Source organism: Vollenhovia emeryi, unplaced genomic scaffold (assembly GCF_000949405.1).
Source record: "Vollenhovia emeryi isolate VEMERY1.0 unplaced genomic scaffold, V.emery_V1.0 DF939138.1, whole genome shotgun sequence".
NCBI classification, from domain to species: Eukaryota; Metazoa; Arthropoda; class Insecta; order Hymenoptera; family Formicidae; genus Vollenhovia; species Vollenhovia emeryi.
In genome coordinates this window covers 1189290-1203015 of record NW_011967228.1, presented here as the reverse complement: position 1 = coordinate 1203015, position 13726 = coordinate 1189290, and positions in this window count along the sequence as shown.

Sequence of the window (13726 nt, the reverse complement as noted above, 5' to 3'; positions counted from 1 at the left end):
GTCTTATGGTTCAGCTGTCGCTCGGACCGTCATCATCATACGTGAATATCTAGTAACTTCTTTCGCGCCTCCACGAGATAGATTACACACGACGAGGATATTAAACTCGCGCACCAGCAGGCGGGTAAATCGACGCGGCTGATTATACGTGTTTTACGGGGGTCCCGTAAGTGTTTTATTTTATTAGGGTTCGAGCCCGTACGCACACCTGTTGAACACGCGCGTAATATATTAGTGCCGTATAATTTAACTTAATTATTTCAGATTGATACTATTGGCGTTTGTTTTACACGACTGCACACGATTGTCCAGCATTTTCTACTGACGCGATATATTAATCATCTTATTGTTAGTTGTGCATCAGAAAATTTGCCTCGTCAACTTTACGCTCTTTTATGTACGCAACTATGTATGATAGATTTTAAATAAAGATAACATTTTATACACGAGAATTGACTCGAGTTCTTTGTTATCTATTTATTTATCACCCGTTCTAAAACTCTGCAACCTGATTGGCTCTCGTAAGTAATCCAGTAGGAAAAATAGTCCCCCGTACCATTGGCTTCAATCAACGCTCTCGTCACAAGACATTAAACAACACAATTCAGACGAATTTCTAAAAAAATTCCACCAAGGTTCGATCAGACTGTATTCGGCGGATTAAGCACATCTGACATACTTAAAGATGATTTCGTACGTCGATACGTATCTGGACGCGCGCCCGACTCCTCGGGAGGAGAAAGCAGAGCCGGCACGCCGCCTAATTTCATGGGGAATTTACAATTTGTAGCCGGCTCGGCTGCCTCCATCTCGCTATTCGTTATTATTGATTATCCGCTCAATCGTCAATACCGGCAGCTGCGCGAGCAACTAGGATGATACTCGTCGTGTACCGTACAGTTGCGTCGACTATCACGAATCTAATATACTACCAGGAATCGGAATGTCCGCCCGACGTGCAAGAACGCGGACTTTATGCGGCAAATATGCGATTTCCTCCAAAGTAAGCACGCGCGCAAGAAAAAAAAGGACTCGATCTCCGCGCCGTTTTCTTATTTAAAACGCGATGTCGCGAGATAAGGTAAAATTTCAGAGATACGAATGATAAATTTGGACCGGAGTCCCTTGAGAAAGATTTCAATGCGAGATACAACGAGCTTGTTTAATATCGACAACGATTTTAATTTCACGCTAACAAAGGTCAAAATCTCCCGGAGATAATCAGACGTTAAACAAAGCAACGTACGACTCGCAGTAACCACGACTCGCAATCGCGCGCGTCATCTCGGTCCGAAGCCCCGAGATGAGAAGGGAAAAAATACGCGCGAACACCTTGCACAGAGTGCGAGCGTCTAGCGGGAGGTCGAAAAACAGGTACGACTACACGGGGGAACGACTCCGCGAGGCTCTTCTCTACGTTGACATTCGAACGTACCGTACGGCCGGCGGGTGCCGGTGCCGGTGCGCTTGCAGGAAGTCGTGAGCGTGGCGGTGGTTCGCAAGTACACCGTCCAGAACCTGTTTGATTAAGCAAAAATGTCGCCCGCCGCACGAGGACAGGTGGGGGAGGATGGATAAAGAAAAGCGACGCCGACGATAACGATGACCGGGGCGCGAGTCTCCCCCGGGAGCAGGAGACGCGAGAAGAAGAGGAAGAAGACGGCGAAGTCAACCCGGTGGTGGCTGTCGGCGGCTCGCATGTTTGCGCGAACGTGGTAGCGCCGCTTTTTCTCCGAGGAGACGCATCCGCGACATCGGTACTAATAGCGGAATATAGATATGGGCGCCGCGGGTGTATACAGACGCTTAAAGCCGTCCTAGGAAGAGCCGATTAAAACGGCCGCGCGGCGCCGTTTTTCACCGTCGGCGTCGGTGTCGACGAGGGAGAGAGAGTTCCCGGGGTCCTCTATAAGGAAGCGCGTCCCGCTACGCCGAGCGAACAATGAGCGTGTGCCGCACTGGAAATGACATTTGCGCGGCTCGGAGGAGCGAGGTAGTCACCTCGTAAAGGAGGAGGCAGGTGGGACAAGAGCCGAGAGCGAGAGACGAGCGGCGCGACCAGCGTAAGAAGCATCGGCTCGTTATTGCTACCTTACGTCGCGTTTAAAGACTCGCGCGACTCTTATACGGCCGCGGGCCGTCAGCTCTCCGCGTATCCGCGGGACTGCAAATTTTCCCGCGTCACGTTACTCGCGCACGGAATAGCGTGTCTCGGCCGAGGCCGCGCGGCTCAGCTGCCGAGCATTGTGTTTCGAAATCCTCTCGTTCGCGACTGCGATCTGACTGATTCGGTGTACGGGCGAGTCGTACGAGTTAGAAAGAAAAATTGTACTTCGTAAGACTATTTCTATTTGTAATCACATCCTAATCGGCTCGCGACACCCCTAATTTTGCAGGTCTGTGTTACAGAAGAAAGGCAGACTCTCATCTCTTCCTCTTCGTCGAATTTTATAACTGCAGTTCTCTCTCATATTTGACGTTTAAACACTCTTGGTGACCAAATATCAAGTCCGTTTTTCATCCATTCTCGCATGATTCGACCTACGTATCGCGATTGCGTTTCGCGTGCTTCGATCGCATGGGATGAAACGGGAGAGACGGGAATCACCGGTTTACCCTCATCCCTCAGCTGACTCCTCTCGAGATCAGACTGAATAATAGCCGAAGCAAGGTAGCCACGGTCGATCGCTACCGGCGAGCGGCTCACGGGAGAGCCTGTAATAATTGATTAACCTGGACGGGCATAGGAGGTTCGCCCGGCGAACGATAATGATATTACACTCGCGCAGCGCAACTCGGCTAGATCGGTAGGGAGCCCGCCGAGCGTACCGTCGGCGCGGCTTCCTAGATGCATGACTTGCACTACTTCCGCGGATCTCGCAATCGGTCAAACCGCGAGTAAAAGCTACCGTCCGCCGTTGGAATGCCGTTTTGCCGTCGACGTACGCGAGCACGTTCGCCCACGATAGATACCGATCATCGAGCGGAGAAAAGAGCGACGTCACTGTCCAAATCTGCACGTACCGCCAACAATTACTCGGGTCTCCCTCCTCGCGGGAGTCGGCTGAAATCGTATCGTAATTACGATCAGCAGGTTGTCGCCGCTAATTCGATAACGAGCCACGACGGCGGCGGCGGAGAAACGAGCGAGCGTAACGCTCGCGATCACGCTCGCGCGTTCTCCCGCGGCCCAAGTCCGATCCCGCGACGATTGGCGATGCGAAGCCATAATGCAAGGTTGCGGATCGTGTAATAATAATCGCGGCTGTTTATTCAAATGAGCCCCGGCCGACGTCGGCACGTTGGTGTTTACGCTCGCCGCGGAAGTTGTCGTGAGGGCAATAATCACCGTCGCGGATAATGCGACGTCGTATGCGCGCGCGTATATATATCGACTCATTCCTAATATTATTCCTCGCGCATGTACACGGTAGCCGGGATACTGTTGCAACATGCTACGCATGTAGGGTGCATAAGGAGCTAATAATGTATTGCCGCGTACTTGCTGCGGGCGAGCCGGGCGAGGCTTCAGCCGGTGCAACGCGCGGCGCATACGCACGGCGTGTACGCGGAGTCGTTTGGTTTTCATAAACGGGATATTTACGCGACGCCGTTATTACCACGAGATGCGACTCTTTCATCGGCCGTTCAATCTTCCGAGTTGCCCACGAGTTCATTTGTTGCGTGTCCATTGACGCCTCGACGTCTTAAAATTAAGCGTGCTGCTGCGCGCCTCGAAAATTGTAACACTCCAATATCCAGAGAACGAGAATGGTCTATCGTGTATTCGATTTTAGTGGTATTTAACAATTAAAGATGCAACTTCAATTGACTCTGCACTCTTCAACCAAAGAGTGCAATCATTTTTGACTGATATCTAAGTTTACTCATTTATTTATTCTTATTTATTCTTAATGTAGGAAGTTTTGCGGTGTGATTTCTAGATTTTTTAATTTATATTTCTCTCACTTTTTCATGTCTTTTCGCCAACACACACCTTTTTCCCAGCGTACAACTGGCTACTGCCTCCCTTTTTCTTCTACCAACCTTCCATACATCTCTGGCCAACCTTACATATATCTATGGCCAACCTTACATATATCTATAGCCAACCTTACATTAGTATTTATTAATTCGTAATAATGTATAGTGTAATGACTCTCTTGCTTGTACACGGCTTACTGACTTAGTGATATTGGCCAAACAAACGATATAAGATCATTAATAATTGAGTGAACAGGTATAAATTTATGGTTCACTTTCGTCATAATTACTTTATTTTAAAAATTGTTTAGTGCCGAGTTACGTACGTCTTGCAAATAAATGTCAAGCAATATTGAAGAAACGGGAAGTTGTAATGTCAAAGTAAAAGAAAAAAGAGTCGGCAGTACCCGACATCAATTAATAACAAGATTACGCGAATCTTTACGTTTCGTTCGCGCGCTGTTATAACAGGATAGCAACGCTTTTTAAAATTTTAAGACGGAGCGACGTAATAAAATTATAGCGTCTCGCACGAATCGGCACCTACAATAGCGGGGCTCGGGCTCGCGCGTCCATGTTCCGAGCCCCGAATCCGATCGTCGCAAACGAGCTCTTTTGTAATTATAACATTCACTCGGCACGTCAACACTCCGCCAAGATAAAGCGCCTCGAAGCTGTCCTTGACACGCGTTACACGACGTGCGCCGGCCCGGTTACGATTCATTAGTCACGACTGAACGCGTAAATCTTTATTTAATTATGCCCGACGGCTGTGGTCCATGTCGCGAGGTAACGAAAAAAATCATTCGTCAACTAAATCGAGCGACGCGATGGCGGCGGGGGAGGCAGGAGGAGAGAGAAAGAGAGAGAGAGATTTCCTCGTCATTACGAGGGAACGAGGAACCGCGCGCCCCTGTATCGCTCATCCACCGTTCCCCCTTATTTATGACGCACGCAACGCCACTTGAGGAACGTTTTAACGAACGAACGGTTCTTTCTCTCTCCCTCTTTTGTAACAGCGCACTTCCTCGTACAAATTAAGTGCCTTTCTTCCGATAGTAAACGTCCGCGCCGGTAATTTAGAGATTTAGAAATTGTTGCGCCGCGCTGCTGACGCCGCGCACCGGCAGAAATAATGACGCCCTCCCCGTGGCAGGCCGGACAGAATCCGCCCGAGAAATCCCAATCATAGGGTTGAGATCCGCTCTCTGACCGTGTTTACTTCTCTCTCTTTTTTTTTTGTGCATCGTAGAGAAAGCGCGATTGTATTTCGAGGATGCGCCGGCCGGGGGCCACGTCCTCCGCGGTTTTATAACGATCGAATGTTCCCTCTTGTACAATTTATCTCGGGAGTGCATTAATCGAGTGTACGAACCGCTTGAACTCGGTGCGTATAAAGTATCTTGTTCCGAGTTCCATGGTAAGACACGCCTCAAAGCGTGTTGCAGGCAAAAAGGAATGTTAGAATCGATGTGGTTCGATCGCGGCGTAGCCTCCTTTCCCTCAAAGCCTCTGAAATATCGATATCGAGGTGTTTTTCCACGATACGGGGATTAAAAAGGAGGCACGAATTAACGGCAGGAAAAGTACGTTGCCGGCAAACGAGTGGCGGAAAAAAAACCTGTATTCGTCGGCGATTTATGAATATCCAGACGATACGCCTTAATAAGCTAATGATACACCCTGAAAAGTTGCAGCGCGCAAGAAGCGTAATGGCGGACGCTACAATTTTTACGAGTGCGTTTCAGCGCTCCCGCCGCACGCTAGAATTTTTCAGAGCGTATTATTAATGTATTATTTTAGCGGCGGAGGAAACGCTTTGCGCTCGCCGATAAATACGCGAGCGTTTTAAAGGGAGATCTACGTTTGGCGGAGTATTACGATTATATTCTGCGCTTGACGGGTATTTATTCTTATGAGAGGCGCACTTAACGCGCAGTGCTATCTTCAACGCCATATATAGATACGAACGCTATAATTATCCATATCTAACGGAATAATTGATTTCGCTGACGGGCTTTAATAACTCGCCTCGTACTAGGCTCGTAATAACTCACGTATACATCCTGGTCTCGCGGGAGTGTCAAAACAAGTAACTGCAAGTCGTCGCGATTGCGAGGCGGAAAAATCCTCTCCATTAGGAAGGGTATAACGGAAAAGCATGCACACCAGCTGGAGTAACGTTAAACCGGTCGTCTGAATTATCAACGTGCAACACGAAGTGCAACGCGACGTTCAACCGCGCGCGCGCGCGCGCGCACGCGCGGCTACCGATACGCCGTAAAGAGACTGATACTTTTCGGTGCTGCCATACCGGAAACGACAATCGTAAATCCCGCGTGGGACACCACTAGAAACGCACGGTGTGCATGGCAATAATAATAATATCATCACGGATCGTTAGCGGGCGTAGCGAGGCATTTCAAACTCGCAATAATCGACAGGGTCGTCCATTGTACTATACTTTATGGCATTACTTGCGAACGGGTTTTATTAAATTTCACAGAAAGCCTTGTGAAAATTCCCGGCCGCTGTACAATGGCGCTAATTTCCTTCGCACGCGAGGTCGAACCGCGATCTTATCGTATTAATTGTAATCAGCAGGTATTTAATTGTTATTCACTGTGTTGTCTGTTTTTAAATGGACGAATGGTACATTGTGTTAGAATTCTTGCGCGGTGCACACGCTTCGGGTCGGGTGATCCTCGACGATGTGCGAGCGCTGAGATACGTAAAAGTAAGATCTTGAGGGGATCCTGAAGCCGTTGGCGAACTCGATCGGTGTCGATGAGATAGGAGATGGAATTAAAAAATTAGTAAAATTTTCCATTTCTTTCCGCTTTTGATATAAAGTCGACTAACATAGTCTAGAGTTTGCCGCGTACTTTAATTCCGTAAAAGAATTTTGCATTTCTATAAAGCCAAAAGATTACTTCTAACAAAGAATGTAAAACAGACGGCTTTAGGATCCCCTTAATGCTAACAAACCTAATCCAAAAAATACCCGTCTACTCTTGAAACAAGCTACTGCAACGACAATATAAAATTCTGTTTTATTCACAATACTCGTTGTTTTAACTTATTCCATCCTACACCATTTTATCACAGCATATATCATTCTATATTTTTAACTTGCTCACGGCAAGAGCATGCAAATATTATTTATGCAATTTCTTTAAATCTGAATACTTCTTTCCCACCGTAGCCGCACGTCCGGGCAATAAGAGGAAGAGAGAAACAGATTTATCTTCTAGGATATACTGCCGAGAGTTTAGAGGAGACACACGTGCGGGTGGAACGGAGGGGCGGGGAGGGGGGGGGGGGAGAGCATTCGAAAGCGATCAAATCGCATTTATTCGGATGACGCGCGTCGGCGTTGGACTCGACGATGAGAATTTTACGCGGGATTCCCTCGCGCGCTCGCGCAACACCAAGCACAACTATTTCACATGAGATAGCATCTGCGGAAATACCCGCCGCCCCGTTATATTCGCCGGTATCCGCGATTCCCCCGTGGAATCAGTCAGTAGGTACGTTACGTACGTATGGTCGCACGAAGTCGGGATTCCGGATATATTCCCTTTGTTATCTCATCTCCCGGCTCCGCGGTGGTCGATCGTTACGTGATCATTACGGTCAGCGGGTCATTGCCACGATCGCTTAGATCCCCAATGATAGCGTGCGATCGGCGCGCGATTAAAACGAGCGCGGGAGGAAGCCAGGCGGAAAGAATGAGAAAATTACACGGCGCGATCGATCATTCGTATCGGCAATAAATTCTACCGTGCATTCGCATGTAAATCTCGCGCCGCGGACGGTCATCCTGGACCTTGTCTATTGAGGAATCCACCTCGCGAAGCTACTTCAGTCATTAAAAATGGATTCTTAAAAAAAAAAGACAAGACAAAGATTGCGAACGTTTTCTTTAACCGCGTACGTCGATCTTTTCCACGATAACATGATATTTATATGCGATAAGAAAGGACTTTATGTGCAGAAATTGTGTAGCGAATTTCACATACGGTATCGTCAAACAATTCAAGATTTCGCACTAAGGTCGGAAACATTTTTTAATTATGATTAATTACTAATGGCCGGGGGCGTACAATTCTGTATCGATGTCTCCCAGCTGACACTTGACACGAAAGAAAGAAACTGCCGCGGCTGTTAATTTCGGACGTCGAGGCGAGCGAGCAAATATTTAGCAAGCCGTCCGCGCGATTGAATTCGGACAGGAACGCCGAACTGAGGCGACGTGAGAAAGAGCTATCGCGATTCTCTCCAGGACTTCTCGAAGGGGACTTTATCCTAGCCGGATCTGACGAACGTTCGGGCTGTCAATCAATACGTAATTTGAGGATCGGCCGTGGACCCGCCGTGACGACCGGAGTAATTGCAGGCTTCCCCGGGACTCGCCGGCCTCCACGAATAAACGCAGAAACCCATCCGCGTCTGCGTGCAGCCTTAATCGGGCGATTGTGTTTAATTACAAGCCGCATGCTTTTTTTCGGGTGATTAATCGATCGATCGAAACATGTTCGAGCGAAAGGGCTTGAAAGGCGTATCGGGACCAGCGCGAGTCAGGGGTGGATGGTGACTTTCTAAAACTTCAAGTTAATAGATTTTCGGGATTTCTTAATCAGCGTGAAGATATTAAAGAAAAAAAAACACATACACGTTTAACACGTTGCTTTCAAAGGTTCAAGCACTTTTTAAGTAGAACCATTCATCGATTTCAGATTTAACAGAACGAGAAAATAAATGGATTTAAAGCGCATTATCTTTTTAATCGCAATATCGCGATGAAAAAGAGAATCGGGACCAAGTTTTTAGGACTCGCGTCCGACGTTATCTCGGGAGAGATGCGTTTTTAGAAAGCGGAGCATATGATTAATTAGTTTCCGCGCGGATCCGTTCCTACCGTAAACAAAGGAGGGCCGGTGTATCCGAATGAGAGTTCCGGCCGCGGGAGAATGCGCCGCGGAATAAGGTGTTCCTGGTCTACCAGCTGTTTAACTGAACGGCACGATGGTTGCAACGTGTGTTTACGACACGGGGGGCAGCCCCGGCCGGGCAGCCCGGCGGCAGACGACGGATAATAAATCACGGCCTCGGCAGGCTAACGCGTTCTATTCTGCGGCGTGTTGAACGAGGTCTACTTTCAAAAACGGAAAAATGGCAGGACGCGCGTAGAAGGAGACGTACTTTCGCGGAGGCGAATCATCGTCGTCGCTGGAACGAAGGTCGGCCGGCTTCCGAAAGGCATCTAGCCGTTCTTTTGCGAGGAACAAAGCCTTTAGCGATAGTAGACAGTTGTTAACGCACGACACTAGTGTCGGAGATTTCTACCTATGCCGATTTAGCATTAAAGAAGGTCCTTTTAAGTATGAGCTAAAGTACATTTTTAGAATTAAAGATTCAAGAGGGGAGTAAAAAATATAATGTCATCAAAGTAGGTTACCGCTGGTCTATGTAGGTGCATAGCTAAGTAGGTGTAAATTATCCTTAAAAGTGTCAAAGTAGTACCAAAATTTCGACTCGGGATATTATACAACGACAGACTGCGATAAGTTGCGACGAATGTCCAGGATCGTCGTTTCCGTGAGAAAAAAAAGCATCGAGACGGAGGGAGTATAATGATGACCGTCGTTTCCCAGCGTCTCGTGGAGTGCAACGAATCTTACGACTGCGTTGAATCGCAACAATCCCGGGAGCGTTTCGCGAAGAAACGACTTTTCGATGGTGTCGGGGTAATCCCGGCGTAATTTTATCACAGAGCCCGCGCGCCTTACCTCGAAGGGGAAGCGGGGAGGTCTCCCTATTTGTAATACGCGATTTACTAGCCGGAGGAATTCACTTAAGGCCTCCCGGGGACCCGCCGCGATTTTGTAATGAAGCGCAATAAAAGCGCTTCGCGGCTACGCGAGAAGATGACACACGCGCTGTCTCTCTCCCTCGTCGAGTACTCCACCGGTACCCAGATACTCAGCGGCGGCACCGACGGCAGATGTTACGACTGTTAAGCCCAGGCTCCGAACGACTGACTCGACAGATCTCGCGTAAAAAAGGAGGTGCCGAGTATTATGCGGCACCTCTTCCTCTTCCTAGAGGTAACGAGCGGTGCTGGTGTACTCCGGGACTCGGGAATGAGTCGGGACTTCCGGAAATGTTACACGCTCTCGACGCAGCCTCGCGGTGCCTCTGAAGACAACGGCGGGGAGTAGCGTCGACTCGGGCTGATGAATTCGCTACATCGAGCTCTCTATCAGCTTCTACACGCGCCAGATCTAAATCGCGCTACTCCCTTTCGTAGAAACCCGTAGTCATCGGGAGCTACGGCGCGTCATACACGCGAGATTATGTTACGGTGTAGCTTTGGTATTTCACATTATCTCTCAAGGCGTTCTATCAATTATATCGAGTTATTAGCAACTTCGCCGCGTCGCTCCTTAAAAGCGAACTTTACCGTGCCGCGACGCGTCTCGCCGTAAAACGCCACTAATCTTCCGCCAGTCGCCGGGAGCGCGGCGTCACGCGGAAGACTTCTCTAATCCCCAGCCTTGATGTACTTAATAATTTTTTGCACGCCTCGCGAGTATAGACGTCGCGCATAGCATTACGCGTAGGAAAAATCTGAGCGTTCTCGTGCCGCGGCGATTTATCGCGATCCGTAAACAGCACGAAGGTGTATACAAAAAAGGCGTCTGAAACGCCCGAGGAAAAAAAAAGGAGACGAAGAGACTCGGCGGCCGAGGTGAGGCGAGCGTGGAGGCCGACTTGGCGTTCCACCTGCCGCGGTATCTCGAAGGACGCGTCTTCTGCATAGATCCGCGCCGCCGCGATTCTCGAAGAAAGTAGGCGCGAGCTTAGGGTCGCCAACACACCGGCGAACGATCACGGCGTACGCGAGATTATCTGTCGAACGGGAGAACCTGCGAACCGCGTGTGAGGCCGAGTCGAAATTTTGGCCCTTTAATTCTATCATACAGCAGGACCTAAGACAGTAAGAGGTCGAACTGCAAGGACGAAAGTTACTCCTATTTTAAAACTGACAGCGTCGGAAATTTCTACAATTTAACATTCAAGTAGGTCCTTTTAAGTAGGAGCTAAAGTAAATTTTTAGAATTAAAGATTCAAGGGAGGAGTACAAAAATATAATGTCATCAAAGTAGGTTATTGCTGGTCTATGCAGGTGTATAGATCAGCTAAGTAGGTGTAGATTGTCCTTAAAAGTGTCAAAATAGTACCGAAATTTCGATTCGGGAGTCGTCGGGAGGAAGAATGTGCCTCCGAGCGCGCGTACCGACAGCCACCAGGCGAGTCTCTCGACAAAGCGATTCCCCTCGCGACGGGGAAATCGAATTGCATATGACGCATCTCGATCCGATACGCGATTCGTATTCGAATTATCCAAGCCGGAGGAAGAGAGAGACGCGAATCGGATTCCGTATCTGCATATGTATTTTGGGAGCATGTGTGGAAATGGGAATTCACCGTGGCGTCTCTCCTCTCTCTTCCTCTCTTTTTTTCTCTCGCCTCCCATTCCATCGCAATCCCGCGCGTCGCGTTGCGCGCGTAGAAAAGATCCATACTCGGTAACGTTCTATTACGAACGCTTAGAGAAATTCGAGTTATCCGACAGACTTTGAGGCGCGAGCTGATGTATGGCGCGTCCTAGAACTGTCATCGCTTCTTGCGGAACTTTTCGACTAATTCAGTATCGGCTTTTTTTCTCAATGGAAATTTCACGTAACGTCACGTTTATTTTAGATGTACCTAATCTGTCAATGTGATAAATGTTTCCGCAAAAAAAAAAATTACAAGTACGAAAAATATGTCAGCGCAACGTCCATTGAAAACGAAATAGGAGTAAAATCTCAGGGGGAAAATACGTTTATCGATTTGATAAAAAATTGGCAAATTCACAACAGTCATTTTGCTTCCGTACTTCTAAAAATTATAATCGGAAGGTGTGGCGGTGGTTAAGGAACGTCTTGAATTTTGCAGAACTTTACGAGTCGCGAAAACTCGCGTTCCAACGACTTCAGAAGTTCTTCGATTCGCGCCGGTTACCGGTGGAAAAAAGCTGTAAGAACACGTCAGTGGAAAAAGACGTACATATACGGCAGTGGAACAAGAAGATAAGTCCGGCGCGGTGGCAAAGGAAGGTAAGAACACGACAGTTGGCGTGAAGGAAGCGAGGAAGAGCTGAAATCATCGCTCTCCCGTGTGAAACCTCCCGAGGTTACAATACCGCAAGCGGTGAGTTAGGGTGTGCTTATAGTAAATATGTGTTTCAGCGAGAAGTCATTCTGGCAAATTCACACATCGAAAGTACTCTCGAGCTAAGGTATCCTCGCCGGAAAGCTCACACGAGCCATGCGTGGGTACGAATAAAATTATTTCTCTGAGATGGAGAAAGAATTTCTCTAAACAGAAAATTTCTCTAAGGATGACATTCACAGTCGGATCTTGTACTTAAGATCGTCTTAAGATACTACGTAGTCGATGAAACGTTCCATACAGCATCTTAAGATAAACTCGAGACGATCTTAAATATAAAATCTGACTATGAGTACCGGCTCAACGTCCATTTCTACCAATGCACTGGAAAAAAAATTAATTTTCGCTACCGTAGCTAGTCATGATTTGCTAAAATTATCTTGCTGTCGTAACTATAAATTTCTAAAACTGTTTGCTGTCGCACCTAACACAATAGGCACAGTAGCAAAATATTTAGCTGTCGCAACGAAATATTAGCTGTCTATAGTTTACAAATTTTACTAAAATTTAGGCCTGGTCTCACCTACGTCGCTTAACTTTAAGCTTAGTTTAATTCGTTCTTTGACCTCTGTGAAGTTGGCACCTCATGTCTCAAAAATCTTTTTTTTCAGTTCTGAATGCACCCCGAAGAGTTCTAGAGTTCCTTATCAATTTTAAAAATAGTTCTGGCGAATTAACCTAAAAAAGTTACATTTGAAACTTGGGGATGCTAACTTCACAAAATGAAATCTCGAAATCAGCAATAACATTAAAAGCATTGGAAATATTTAATTTTGCCATTAGGATTTCCTTTAGAACTCTTGAGGGGCTACCCAGAGCTCCCAATAGAACTGCTGGAACTGTTAAAAAATTTTCCTCCTTCGGGACTTGGAAATTTTTCGGACCCAAGTATGAAAAATCGCGAGAACTTTTTATTCGTCGGTCGTAGCGCTTCGAGCCTTAATAGTTTTCGATAGAACTCTTGAGGGGCTCTCGTGCGCGTGTAAGAAGGCGCGAACGCCCGCGGTCCAATGTGTATTAATGCGAGAGCAATTCCACGCGCATCTACGAGCCACACCTCGCGCGGCGTGCGATGCGCGTTTGCGGCGCGACATGTAAATTCGTAGAGCCGCGCCGCGAGTCGGGATGACCGCGGGGGGGCACGCGAGGAGAGGAGGGCGGCAGCCGAGAGACGACACGGTGAAGGTGGAGACACGAGTTTCGAGCTCTTCGATTAAAATGCCATTGGCGAAAACGTGCCGCGGGCATACGCTCCTCCGGAGGAGGAGGAAAACCGTATTTCGTTAAGCGACACGATCGCGCTCCTCGGAAGAGCATAATCGTGTCGCCGCGATCATGTCCCGCTCCCGAATCGTGCTCGATCTCGATTTACCATCCGCGCTTGTGCTTTCGTAATTCTTATCCCGAGCTCTCGACTGACACATCTCAAAAGAATGACCGCCGGAAATAATCTTCAGGA